The sequence below is a fragment of the Eschscholzia californica genome, unplaced genomic scaffold (genome assembly GCF_041429995.1).
Source record: "Eschscholzia californica isolate CP2 unplaced genomic scaffold, dmEscCali1.0.p SCAF_1, whole genome shotgun sequence".
NCBI lineage: Eukaryota > Viridiplantae > Streptophyta > Magnoliopsida > Ranunculales > Papaveraceae > Eschscholzia > Eschscholzia californica.
The window spans coordinates 47,455,307-47,470,672 of NW_028238198.1; positions in this window are offsets into that span (position 1 = coordinate 47,455,307).

The following is a 15,366-nucleotide window of genomic DNA, read 5'->3' on the forward strand; positions in this document are numbered from 1 at the left end:
TGACTCGCCATCTTATTTTCATCTTTTTTCTTTTCTTGTGAGAGTGAAATCTAAGAAGTTGTAGAGTGAGAAAGAGATAGAAAACAGAGGAGAGAAAGAGGGATTTTATATTTATTCTAGTTCTTCATTATCTTTGTATCTTTGTGAGAGAGAGAAGAAGGTAATTGTAGAGTGAGAAAGAGATAGAAAAATAAATAAACAGAGCATTATTCAACATTGAATTATCTTCTCTTTATCTTTGTTTCATAAATCAGAATAGTAGAGAGAGAAAGAGAAATTTTAGTGGAGAAGAAGACCCTGTTTGGATCGAAACTTCTGCTGGAAGATAATTTTCTCCAGGAGAGAGTTTGGCCGCCGTGGGAAAATCAGTGAGAAAAGTTCTGTTTTCCTTCCATTTTCTCTTATTCTTCATATTGAGTTTAATCTTTGATCATGATTAGCTAAGACTCTTAATCTAGGGTTGATGATGAAACCATATTCGACCTTTTAGAAACATAAGTTATTTGGTTAATTCTTTGAATGTGATTTAATGTCTAAATTGTTTTAATTTGTCAAGTCGATTATCTTTTCACTATTTATGCTTTTAGATTTGATGCATCGTGCTTGGGTTAAATCCTTTGACGGTGCATACTTATTGATTGATAGATAGTAGTTTGGAAATTCATTTTTCAAAATAAAACAATTACAATTTCATGAGTTAAAAAACCGATTTTATCGAAAACATCTCCCGGAATTAGGATAGTTCATTATCCGAAATTCTGAGTTACAAAAAAGAGAATTAATCATTTTAAGTATTTGTTCCAAAAAGTGATTTTATTGAGTGGATTCTAAAATCCTAGGACTCTCCCCCATTTGAGTTCCTTATATCATTTGTATTTATTTCCCTTTTGTTCGGGTATTTTAATCTTTAAAACCTATTTCCAAACAAAACCGTGTTACTTTCAAGTTCTAGAACAGGTTTGACTTAGCCCCTGCGGATCGACCCGGTCTTACCGGAATTATCACTTGACGCCCGTATACTTGCGGGTGGTGACCTATTTAGGAAACTTTCTAGGGCCATCATGCACTGATGTTGGCTGATGCATAAATTGAGATAGGTAATTCACAGAATAGGTAATATCAGGTCTGGTCATGGTGGCATATTGCAACCCACCGACCATGCTTCTATAAAATAGTGGGTCAGCCAATATAGAATCATCCAATTTTGATACCCTTCCCCCAAAAGAAACAGGTACAACACTTGGTTTACAATCAATGAGCTCAGCTCTTTGTAGTAGTTCAACTATATACTTGGTCTGAGTTAATTGAAGTGAATCATTCATCTTGACCACTTCAATGCCTAAGAAAAAATGGAGATCTCCTAACTCCTTCAAGGCAAAAACTTTCTTTAAGTCAGAAAAAAGTCTTTGAAGCAGTTGTAGGCTAGACCCAGTGAGAATTATGTCATCCACATCGAGAAGAAAGACCACAATGTGATCTTGAGTAGTGTATACAAACATGGATGAGTCAGAAGAACTCTTGAGAAATCCCCAATCCAACAAGTAGATAGAAATTCTTGTGAACCAAGCTCTGGGTGCTTGCTTGAGTCCATAAAGAGACTTGTGTAAGTGACAGACATAGCCAGGACACTTGTCATCAATAAAATCCTGAGGTTGCTTCATATATATATTTTCATGTAAGTCTCCATGAAAAAAGTCATTTGACACATCCAACTGAAGGATTGTCCAAGCATTTGAGACTGCTAAGGTAAGTACCACCCTAATTGTGTGTATCTTTACCACTGGGCTGAATGTCTCTTGATAATCAACCCCCTCCTGCTGATTATAGCCTTGAGCCACAAACCTTGCTTTATATCTTTCCAAATAACCATCTGACTTATACTTCACTTTAAACACCCATTTGTTGCCTAAGACATTCATAGAAGACAGCTTGGGAACCAAAGTCCATGTCTTATTTTGAATAAGAGTTGCATATTCAGCTTTCATTGCTACCCACCAATGAGGACTCTTTGCAGCCTCTTTAAAAGAAGAAGGTTCAATAATGGTCTATTGTTTATCAGCTAAAAAGGAAGCAGAGAAGACATGAGGTGAAGTATGGAGTGCCACATGATTAGGGAGAACCTTGGGTTTGATGATACCACTCTTAAACCTAGTTTGCATAGCATGGACATTGGTATTTGTTGTAGCTGGTATGGTGGTAGAGTCCTCAGTAGAGACAGTAGATGGCAGATTTATAGATGGGACTGAGGACTACGAGGTGGAGATGGCAGAGGAAAGATAGGAGTGAAGTTCCTGATCAGTCAAGGGATAGTTTATGTGATGAGGAGTGATATTTTGATCAACCACAAGTGGTAATGTAGGTAGTTGAATGATTGTCTGAGGAGCCATTGGCTCTTGGGACAAGGACTTGGTTAATGCTGCATCCTCAGCAAAAGGAAATATAGACTCATCAAAAATTACATGTCTAGAGACATATTCTTTGCGAGAGTGTAAGTCCAAACATCTATATCCCTTATGAATTGGACTATAGCTATTGAAGACACATTTTACTGATTTGGGACTTAGCTTGTCACTCTTAGTGTCTCCTGTAGGGATTTAAACCCTTATACTAGTGTTTATAGTGGAAATAAGACATCTAATGTCTACACTAGTATTCCCAGGATCACATGCAAAACTAGTAATTAAACTAACGGAGATAGTAGATTACCTTAATCGCTTTTCCCTTGAACTAGTTGAATTGATTGAAGAAGACCAAGAGCTTCAAGTGTAACTCCTCTACTTGGGACACGAGCAATCAACTTGATCTCCCACCTTGTTGTATAGCTAGCACACCAATGGTGGTTGGAAAGAAGAACACCTTCTTTGACTAGATAGATAGTAATGGGAATTAGCTCACGTTCTCCTCTCTACTTGATGTGGTAGAGTAAGAAAGCTTAGAGAGAAATTCCACACCTTATTCTCTGCCCTAAGAGTGTTTATATAGAACCCTAATAAGAATCCACCTCCTTTTAGGTTTCCTAAAACACCCTTTAGAATAAGATTTAGGGAAATAGTCGAAAATAGCAACTATTGGTATTTTCTCAATTCCCTAAGGATATGACGTCCAAACCTAGCCAAAATTGGCATATTTAATGTTCATAACATAAGAAAACGTCCCTCCAAAAATCAGCCCAATCCGAGCCCTAAAAGTGCCCAAATCGGCCTAGGCCCAAAACCCTGTTTTTGGCCTTTTTGTACTATCTTTGCCTAATTCCTTTTTAGGCCTATGAGATATGTTTATGGGACACTCCCATGATTATATCTCCACTCCCACTAGTCATATCCTAGATCAATTTGACACTCTTATGTGTAACCCGTTGTAGGATCCGATCGAAGTTAGCCGCGAATTACTTCGTAATTCGACGATCGTAGTTGGTCTCTAGCTACAACTCTACGATCCCTAAATCAATCGGACTTGATGATATTCCACATCAATTGTCCTAGCCGACATATTGCTCGCATTGCCATCTTGGTCGAAGGACATCTCCTTCAACTCCTTCAGACTCCCACTTGGACTTAGAACAAGTGCAATGCCTCGATTCTCGTGTCAATTTAGTATCCCATCTGATACGTCACGTCATTCAGACTTTCTTGATATCCGAGTACAACTGTAAAAGACAAACGATTAACTTTTAATCCGTTTGAGCGCGGCCACGCATTTTCAGTTGCTACTCATCAAGTGGCCTTGAGACACTTTGTACCTAATGTGATTAGGGTGACACAATCCATTCTTGCGCTTCCACTTAACTTCATGTCTATCTTGTCCTTCCCAGTATCCGTCTTGATAACCTCCTTTTACGGCGCGGCGTTTGACGGAACCAAAGTCGGGCATTCCTTACATAAGATGAGTGGAGCACTCATGTTTTGAGGAATCTCTTCAATTATCTTTATGAGAAGTATTTACGTTCATCACGAGTGATGTACTTCTCATTTGAGGGTTATCCAGTGTGTAAACCTTTTACACACCCACGTAGTCGAATAGAATATACTATTCCTATAGCCCATGAAACTGCGCTATCCCATCGACTCCCGTGCTAGTCTTCGTGAGTCATTGTTGTCCATGCGATGACCTGGACCAGGGTTGTTGATAATAAATATTCCAAGTTCACTTAATAGGGTTTCATTCATCAGATCACGTATCTGACAAACCTATTCGGAATGTTTTATCATCAATGGACTGTCGTTTAAACACTAAACCAAATTTAGACGACTTGTGAAATAACTCTATTATTTCTGATAACGAGAGTTGTAAATCTGAGCCTCTTCCGTAAAACTCCTTTTACCCACTCAGTTTTACTTGTCGAGGTTTAAAATTATACCTCATGCCTTAGACTGTGTATGAATCTCATACTATGTCTTAGGTGACAGTTTAGTTTGACTACGTATGTAGTCCGTTTTAAACTTTGCTAATTATCAATTAATTTGAAGATTGCTTACTTCAACCTTGATAATTTCTAGTAACTTTTACTAGAGTTAAGGCTTTTAATTCTTTATGTAGTATTTGCAACAGTTCCCGGCTTAAAACACTTTTAGCCTACTTTCCTTCCATGTCTGGAAGTTTGCTACGATGACATGTTCAAGTTTTGTACTACTTCATCCTTTAGCCTTCTAGGATGTTTCTAAGTAGTGTTTCGGTTTTCAAATCCGAATTTGGATATTCAAATGCTAATCATATCCAATATGATTGACTTTATGTATTCGAACATAAATCTCTCTCTCATGCTTGTTTGCTACATCGGTGTCTTTTCAAACTCCGATTTAGCAACGCTCTTAGTCATGAGTTTTGGGTCGAAATTCTTTTAGACTTTCCGAGTCTTAGATTTTCTGTTTCGGATCTCAAGCATCTCAGCGTAATGAGTCTCTCCAATCCTATCATCCTTTTGATCTATGCTTATAGATCTTCAGATGCCCAAAATGGCATTTCATCCTTGTGTGTGGTCCTTTTATTAAGTCAGTGTGTTCACTGTTACACAACATCTTATGTCGTACTCAATCTTTTGTATGTACTCTGCATACGGACCCGGAAGGTTTGTTTCTCCCACTTGCCTTATTGAAACTCGTGATTCAAGATTATTCTCATTCCTCAGGAATCAAACTTCTTTGATTGCCTTTTTGAATCGAAGATTCTAACTCTTACGTGTTTTTAATCCGTCGATAGATTTCTGAAGCATGCCTATGGACATAACTTGATTGGAAGAATCTTATTCGTCTTGTCTAGTTTCGGGAAACATGAATGTTTCCATCCTTCTCAGTTTTCTACTTTGGAAAACCAATTTAGGTCTTCTGTCGACTTAAATTATCAAGCTTCATGTCTTGACGAGATATGGATTCCACGATGATTTTGGCTTCTAGCCAAAATCTAGAGTCAGTTTCCGTTTCTGCGCAGGTCTTTTATCTCTTCAGAAATAACCTTTATTTTCTGAGTCTTTAAGATTTTATTTTGACCTTTCTAGGGCTTTTGAACAACAATTTGGAATTTTCTCAACTACTTTGAGATATTACTTTAGAGACACTTTCACTCGCTTTGAGAGTTCTCCTACGAATGACATTCGCTTTTGTGCGGTGGGTTTACAAGATCATATCTTTAACCTTTCCTTTTCCGAGGAGCCGCAGTTTGTTGCTCTTGGTCGAATTTAATCGTCTTGTACAAGTTTCATGATTGTTCTTCATGACCCTCCATGATTTTTCTCATGATCGAATTAAATCGACTTGTACTTTTCTCCCACTTATTCTTGTAATAATTAGTGCTTTTCTCCCAGACTACTAGGTGTGCTAATTATTAGGAGAATACTATCATGAGCAACAAACACTTTGTTCTCTTGATTGTTTGTGGAAAAAGCCCAAATTTCTTCTAAAGAAATTGCGTCAGACTTTAGCTAATTTTGTAATGCTTTTACAAGCTTAGCTGTTAGACGGACTTTGGTAAGTGTGAAAACAATCGTTTATAGAATATGTCCCAAAATATTCGGAAGACTGGCTTAAACCCATCTTTGATCGAATTATGCATAGCAATGTTCGATTACTCCCACTGAATCCACCATCCCTCAGATGTGTTCCATGGAGCGAGTTGGGAAACGTTTTCTCAACTCCTTTGATGGTTATTTAGTATTTGACTCAAGTTTTTATCACTCCAATCTAATCGGATGACTTAAACTCTCTTGTCAAAATGATTCTTTTACTTTGGTTTGTACTTTGTTTGAACCTTTCAAACATTCCGACTTATACTTTATGATTTGTATGTTTCCATACTTCATGAAGTTGTCAGAGTACGTATTTGAAGTTTCTCTCGTTAGTTTCTGCAAGTAAACTTATAGGTCTGCATAACACTGTAAGAGTCCTAATAGATTACCAGTCTCTATGCCTTTTGAAAAGGGTGACTTTGTCAATTCAGTCCTTAAGACCTAATTGACAATGCTGAAGTTTAATGAGTTTGAATCTCTTGATTTTAGCCATTATCAATGTTAACCTTCAGTTAATTTTACCACTGGTTTAAAACATCGTATGTTTCTAGAAGAACAAAATAATCACTATTAAGTTCTAAGCTAGATCAGTGTCTAAAAGAAGACTTTGATCCCTTTCAGCATCCCTAGCATTACTGCTTCTGCTCCCTCTTGGATCTTTACTTCTTTTAGTTAAGTATGTAATTCCCTTAAGCTCCCACTGAGCCGCTCATCTGGTCTTAAATACCTGATGAAGGAATTTTACGATACTTGTTTTTAACTTTGTTAGCAAGGATACGGAACCGGAATTCATAATTCCATTCCTTTTGTCCTCCAGGTGCTAAAGGTAGTTTCCTTTTAAATGGTCTAGCCATTGTTTTAGAAACATTCACAGCAATGAGGAATACTCTTGATCATGTACTCGGCAACTGCTTTTCTTTGATCAAATGTTTGTCTCACTTGACTGATCTTTTTGCCCTTTTGAATCTCAAGATCTCTTTCTTAGATTCTTTGTACCAAATCTCAAAAACCTTTCTTAGACTGGATATTCCCGAATGTTCTGCTCAGTTTGTTTGTAACAACCTGAGTGACTCATCTAAGGTCTTTATCAATCTTTGTTCAATCGATATTGAATTGGGTGATAGATGTATTCTATTGTCTTCCCTTAGGATGACTTTCAGATTGCCTTGGAGGTCTCGTACTTCTCCATTTATGACTTCTGTAGGAATTTCTTCCTTAGTTTGTCTTAATGGTTATGCTAGCATTCATTACTCTTCCAAAGAAAATGTTATACGATTGCTTGCAATGGCTTTTGACCTTCTCTTGTATGAGTCAACACTGGGATTGGGTATTCTAGTGACCTTCCTTTTGAATCTGAGAACTATTCTCGGATTCATTCTTCCATTCTAGGAAGTGGATCAGCACCTCCCTTAGGTGTGATTCAATGTTGAAATCGTTTGTGTCATCTTAAAACTACATAAAGAAATGACAAAGTTTTAAAACTCGTTATCGTTTTTGAAAAACTTAGTTTTCCCACATTATTCAATAAAAATCGTCCCCGATTGAATAAGTGATTCCAAGACCCCAGTTCTTCGGAGTAAAGCGGACGAAGGCCCTACCCTTTGACTCCGTCGTTCCGGGTGAGTGAACTACTTCACTGATCATACCTTATGACTCTTGGTTGATAGATTTCATTAATGAATGACTAATCTATCCTTTTGCCTCGAGTATCCAAGACTCTCTTGCTGATCTCGTTGAGTAGAACCATTTAGACGTGTAGGCCTCTTCTATAGACCTACCCGCATTGTCCCAAGGTAGAGGAGGTACTCTGCGAAGGCCGACCCACCTTCCTCGAACAAGGGCGCAATGAGTGTCTTAATCTGGATAGGCGATTACTCAAGATTACGTTTTGGGGACTTTTACGCTAGTCTGGCGTTTGTTATAGTGAACTATTTAGCCTAACTAACGTCCACGACATAAAGCGTAAATAAGTAAGTAAATGCGCGCGAGAAAGTAAATCAAGCAGACATGGATCCTAGTATGGCCCCTAACCTAGAAGATCTAATCTCCTTTGTTTTTCTTCTTGTTTCGCCTTTCGGTTCGTCTTAGATCGCCATCTTTGAACCTCCATTGATTTCTCCCACTCGCCTTTGGATTTCATCCTCGAGTTTCTTCAATGGACTCATAGACCCTAAACTCTAATTACAAGACTCTAACGATTCGCAGATCGTATAAACTTGAAATTAAAATTAATTACAAAGCATGCACCCATCCGTACGTGCTTAAAACAAGAATAAAGATATAAATCTATGGCCATACTAGTTTCCCGCATTCACATCACATGCAATCATATAATATATCAAGGCTAAGAATTATATATGCATGATTATCTTGGGAGATACTTTTGTTGACATCACATGTCACATGACGAACCTTAAGTCTAAATTCGAAGAATTCGACTAATGGTGCGTTCTCGTTTTATCTCTTATGATTTCTAAAATCAACTTTAAGAAAAACTCCGTTTTGGGCTCGAGAAAGCCCGGGTCAATTTCGGAAAAATATTGGTTCGATTCTTAATGATTTCATAAATCAATTTAAAGAGAAATCCGTTTTGGCCTTCTGGATGGCCCGGATTGATTTTGGAATTATTTGGTTGGAATCGGAAGAAATTTTGGCAAAAACTCCCACTCGAATGATGGTCCCTTTTTGTGGTCCGAAAAGCCTCGAAAAAGCCCGGGTCAAGTCCTAGACAAGTCCCGGCCCAAGCCCACAAAAGGGCTCGGACAAGGTCCGGACATAGCACGGCCCATAGGGCCGGCATGTCCTGACCGAGGCCTACCAAGGCCTGGTCTCGTCCTGGCCCGGAGCCAGGACGCTAGTCCATGCACCGGACGCGTCCTAGATGTGTCTGGTGCTGAACCGGACCAGCACTAGGTGTCTCGGACTAGTCCGAGACACCCAGAACCTCCCAGACGCGTCTCCAAGACGCGTCTGGTCGAGAGCTCTGGACGCGTCCTAGACGCGCCCGAGCTGCTCTGGACGCGTCTCCAAGACGCGTCCAGATGCTTCCATTACAGCTGGTGGTCGAGTCCTAGACTCGACCTGGACGCGTCCTAGACGCGACCAGTGGCAATCTGGTTGCAGCTGCTGGACGCGTCTCCTGCAGCTGCTCTGGACGCGTCCAGTGGACGCGACCAGCAGCTTCTGTCCGGCCAGGAAGCTTCCTGGCCGGACACTAAGGTTTCCAAAACCCTAGTTTCCAAAAATTTTTTTTTTTTTTTTTTTTGTTGTTGTGCAAATCTTATTTGCTAACTTCCAATTTTAAAACTCTTTCTAAATTTTGAAATCTTTTAGAACACTTCTAAAATTTTACAAAACTTTTAGAAACTTTTAAAATTTTCCAAATTTTGTTTTGAGAGTTTCCTAAAACTCAAAACACTTCTTTTAGAACACTTCTAAATTCCAAATTTTGTTTTTCAAAAGTTTCCAAAACTTAAAAACAACTCTTAATCAAACCAATTTTGGATCAAAATCTAGGTTTTTGAAACTTTTCAAAGAACAATTTTGAAATCAATTTGAAAAATCTTTGAATCCAATTCAAAATTAATCAAATTTCATGTTTAAAACCTTTTTAAACATAACTATCAACTTAATCAAGCATGGATTAGTTTGAAATTCAATCAAATTGAGTCTTTTAAAACACTTTTAACAATTTGATTCTCAATTTGAAATTCATTGAATCCCATTCAATAATATCAAATTGTGAGTTTAAATAATTTTTAAAACACTTTTAAAATACTTTTATAAACTCAATTTATTAAACTATCAATCATATCCAATATGAACTAGTTCGATTCTTAGCAAAAACTAGTTCATTGCAAGAGGCTCTGACGCCACTGTAGGGAATTAAACCCTTATACTAGTGTTTATAGCGGAAATAAGACATCTAATGTCTACACTAGTATTCCCAGGATCACATGCAAAACTAGTAATTAAACTAACGGAGATAGTAGATTACCTTAATCGCTTTTCCCTTGAACTAGTTGAATTGATTGAAGAAGACCAAGAGCTTCAAGTGTAGCTCCTCTACTTGGGACACGAGCAATCAACTTGATCTCCCACCTTGTTGTATAGCTAGCACACCAATGGTGGTTGGAAAGAAGAACACCTTCTTCTTTGACTAGATAGATAGTAATGGGAATTAGCTCACTTTCTCCTCTCTACTTGATGTGGTAGAGTAAGAAAGCTTAGAGAGAAATTCCACACCTTATTCTCTGCCCTAAGAGTGTTTATATAGAACCCTAATAAGAATCCACCTCCTTTTAGGTTTCCTAAAACACCCTTTAGAATAAGATTTAGGGAAATAGTCGAAAATAGCAACTATTGGTATTTTCTCAATTCCCTAAGGAGAGCCTTCGGAGTATCTTTTTGATAGGGGCCTCTATCTGTATGGGGAATTCGCTGCTGAAAGATCCCGCCCAGTGTCCCCCTCCTTCTCCCGCCGCCTTCCGACCCGCGGGAGTATACAATGACAACTTCCGGACACTCATGCCCGATCGTGAGACTGCCTGTTGAACGTCCGATGGCACGTTGCTCCGACCTGAGCTATGCAACAACGAGATCTCCCTTGATCCTTGCCGGATGTGCTTGACGGCCCCCCATAATACGCTCACTTGGGGACTTCTTACTCCAGCTGTTCCAAGAGTCTCCGCTAGTTGAATCGCTTCCACGTCCAAACCCAGCCAAAATTGGCAGATTTAATGTTCATAACATAAGGAAACGTCCCTCCAAAAATCAGCCCAATCCGAGCCCTAAAAGTGCCCGAATCGGCCTAGGCCCAAAACCTTGTTTTTGGCCTTTTTGTACTATCTTTGCCTAATTCCTTTTTAGGCCTATGAGATATGTTTATGGGACACTCCCATGATTATATCTCACTCCCACTAGTCATATCCTAGATCAATTTGACACTCTTATGTGTAACCCGTTGTAGGATCCGATCGAAGTTAGCCGCGAATTACTTCGTAATTCGACGATCGTAGTTGGTCTCTAGCTACAACTCTACGATCCCTAAATCAATCGGACTTGATGATCTTCCACATCAATTTTCCTAGCCGACGTATTGCTCGCATTGCCATCTTGGTCGAAGGACATCTCCTTCAACTCCTTCAGACTCCCACTTGGACTTAGAACAAGTGCAATGCCTCGATTCCCGTGTCAATTTAGTATCCCATCTGATACGTCACGTCATTCAGACTTTCTTGATATCCGAGTACAACTGTAAAAGACAAACGATTAACTTTTAATCCGTTTGAGCGCGGTCACGCATTTTCAGTTGCTACTCATCAAGTGGCCTTGAGACACTTTGTACTTAATGTGATTAGGGTGATATGTCTATTCTTTCTTTCTGCCTTCCCATTTTGTTCTGGGGTGTAGGGACATGAACTTCTTAAAAGAATACCACATTTGCTAAGATGAGCCTGAAAATCCCCTTTAGCCAATTCTAATGCTCCATCACATATTCATCCTCATCTTCTTCCTCTTCCTCCAACTCTTGGAGATGTAGATGTGCAAAGTTCCTAGAAGGAGGTTTGGTGAATGAGGAAGATGGTTCTGAGAAGTCTTTAAACCTCATACGACACTGTCGAGCTGTATGGCCCATTTATAGCATATACCACAAGGAATGGTGGTGTAATCAAAGAAATTATTCTTGTTCTGAGGGGAAGCTTGCTTAAGTTGGAATCTTGGACCAGGATCAAGAACTTGATGTTAATTGACCTGTCTTTGTGAGGAATTAGAGGACCTACCCATACCTCTAAATGGAAATCTATTCACAAGATATGCTTCTCCCTCATCATTGGTATTCTGCTCTTTTAGCCAATGCTCATGACGAATAAGTCTACTCCTTAGTTTAGCAAAGTTCAGAATATCTTCTCGATTTTGAATAGTAATGACAAACTATGAGTACTCTTTGCCAAGACCCTGGAGGGCTATTCTTGGTAGCTCAGAATCACTTACCCTATCATTCACTACTACAAGAGAGTCAGCCAAATGTTTGATTTTACTCAAAAATTCATAGATTGATGCTGATCCCTTCTTTATATTTTGAAGTTTATTTCTTAAGGATGATTTCTTGGCCTCAAGTTCTTGAAGAAATACTAACTCAAGATAAGTCCAGATATCTCTAGCAGTTTTTAACCCTAAGATGTTTGAAGCTATTGAATACGTAATGGTGGCTTTAATGAAGGATTTAACAAAACTATCATTTTTTCGCCATTGAAGGTATGTTGGGTTTACCATATCTCTACCATCAAGAACAATTAACTGAGGGGGTTCAATATATGTTCCATCTATATAGCAGATCAGATCATTTCCAATTAAAGCATTTTCAATTTGATCTTTCCAAACCAGAAAGTTAGATCCATCTAGTCTAGCCGAAATCAAACTAGTAATATTTTCATTATGAGAGAACTGACCTGAATTAGGGTTTAGTTATTGTGTTGGTGGGGTCGTCATAAGGAAAGAGATAGAAACCCTGATTCGATGATCACAGAAGCTTCAACTCTTTTTCTGATTGACAAATAGGTTGAGGAAGAGATTGAATCCCTGATTCTTGATACAGAAGATTCAGCTCTTTTTAATTTAGTTTGAAAATTAGATCTCTAATTTTATGATCACAGAAGATGTAATTTCGATTCGCTTGTTTATCTTTTCCCAAATGGTTTTCTTGAATTCGATGATCACAAAAAAAAACTCTAGGGCTCTGATACCATGAAAGAAAAGGAAGAGTATCCTATTAATTTCTCATTCACTGATTAGTAAAGGATCTCTTCTATTTATAGAGTATAGAGAAAGAGTGAAAACTAGAGAGAGAAAGGGATGGTTAGAGTAACAGATTAACTAACAATAACCTAATTTGTTACTAACTAACATTAACTAACCATAACCTCTAATTATTACACAAGTTAGTCACACACTTGAAGGTGTGCCTATATAATCGATATTACCAAACACATTTGTCTTGAGTCCTTACTTCACTTCTATTATTCCTGAAAACCCTTTATCCTCTTTATACTTCTCTGAATAGTCCTTCTTTCTTACAATTTTGTTGTTTGTTTTGAGCATCATAAAAGGAGGTAAATATTAAATCATTAGACTTTTTGTTGTTTGACCTGTGAGGAAGAAGATAAGTTAAAGATAGAAGAAGAAGATGAGTTAAATAAATTAGGGGGTCTAAAATGTAATATTGAATATATAAGGGTAAATTGGGAATTATTTAAAGTATAACTTTAGAGGCAAAATATTCCCGGGGATTCCAGCAAAAGGGAGTCTAAAGTGCAACACTGGAAAAAGGGAGTCCAAACAGCAAGTTAATTATACGAAAGGGAGTCCAAACAACAAATCTCCCTGAGAAAAACATGTTGGAGGAGGAGGAGGAGGAAAAGAAGAAGAAGTGGGTGATAAACACCCTCAACAATATTATTACCTCTAACAATACTAGGTCAACTTGTTTTGACTAAGTTTTGAGTGAAAAATACATTGCCTAACACCCTCAAAAATATAATTGCCTCTAACAATACTAGGTCAACTTGTTTTGACCACGTTTTGAGTGAAAAACACATTAAGGAATAGTGGATAGACAATGGTAAATATTTAGAAAAAATGGGCTAAAAGTCAAAAAACAAAGCCCTAATAGTGCTAATAGTCCACCCATCCTCCAAAGTGTATCAAAAGTCCAAAAATAAATCATTAACCCACATCTAGTCCAAATGAAGATCCCGATGCACCAAATCTCATCTCTAGGCAAAAACCTTTTTTGCTTCTTCCAACATTGCCCCTCTATACATACGAAGTCATTTATACATTAAACATTTCTAATAGTTCATAACCCAAGTTTTCAAATGCTTAGAAAATAAAGTGACTAATTAGATCGGATTACACACTAAAATATGCATTGTACAAACTACAAAATGCAATATACAAACTTAAAAATGCATTGTACAAACTACTAGATACAATATACAAACATTGAATTAGAAATGCATTACATCTAGGATTCATACAAATTCATGTATGTATTCAACATTTCTAATAGTTTCTAACCTGATTTGCTTAGAACCGAAAGCCATTGAATAGTATGAATTACACACTTAAAAATGCATTATACAAACTACCAAATCTAATATACAAACATTGAATTAGAAATGCATTACATATAAGATTCATACAAAATCAGTTATGCATAGTTGATAACCTAACTTTTCAAATGCTAAGAACCTAAGTTAACTAACTAAAATGGCTTACACATTTGAAAATGTATTGTGCAAACTACCAAATGTAATATACAAAAACTACTAGATGCATTATACAAATTACCAAATGTATAAAATCTTTGACCGAGCGTAGTTTCGACATTTTAGACAAAGGATTAAACACTTATAGATCTTTATGGGTGGACCTTGGACTGAATTTTTCCTAACTTTTGAACTTCCAACCCATGGCCCCAGATATTTATTGACAAAATATACATACATTCTACGACATATGGTAGTCCTGGTATCATCTTTTAGAACTTTTTAGAATTAACAATGAATTCATAATTAAAACTAATACATATTCTAGATGAACAACCACATTACATTATAAGAGCTTTCAACTCGTAGATAATAACTAATGTAACAATTGCTATTAATAAATAAAGAAAGCAAAAGGCCTAACTTCGTCAAACAAAGAAAAACTTTTTTTATACTCTTCGCACCATTACCACCATTATCTCTCTTTTTTCGTTTTTGAGAGTGGAAGGTGAGGAATTCCGAACTCATACTCATGTTCAACCGGTACCTCTCAATTTTATGATGAAAAATCAACAAAACTATGTTCAAATAACATTTTTTTCGTCCAACCCACAATGATATGTTCCCCATCCCATTGCAAGATCCATCAACGTGTTTTGTTTTCACTCATTACTTGAAGTTTCTTGTCTCGTTTAGTTCTTTTTTTCTTCCTTTACATAAGGTTTTTTATCTTTAAATTAAACTAACTCTTCTTATATTTTGTGTGTCAAATTTTGTTTAGGTGTTAAATCTTGATAGAAAAATTGTCAGTTTAGGGTTTTAGGACTTTAAAAGATAATATTAAAGTCCCTTAGTATCATTTTTGTTTTGTAACTTTAGGTAAAGGTTAGAATATTAGGTAAAATCATATATTATGAGGTTTTTCAATTGTACAATTTCTTTGATTAGGGATATTAATTACATCTTGATTGAATCATTGTAGACGATTGTTTCTTATTGTAGATTGGGTCGTTTGATCATTATATATTTATATTCAGTGATAAAGTCATTGAGTTAATTCTAAAGAAACTTCGCCTTCTTCTTCTTTGTTGCTCAACA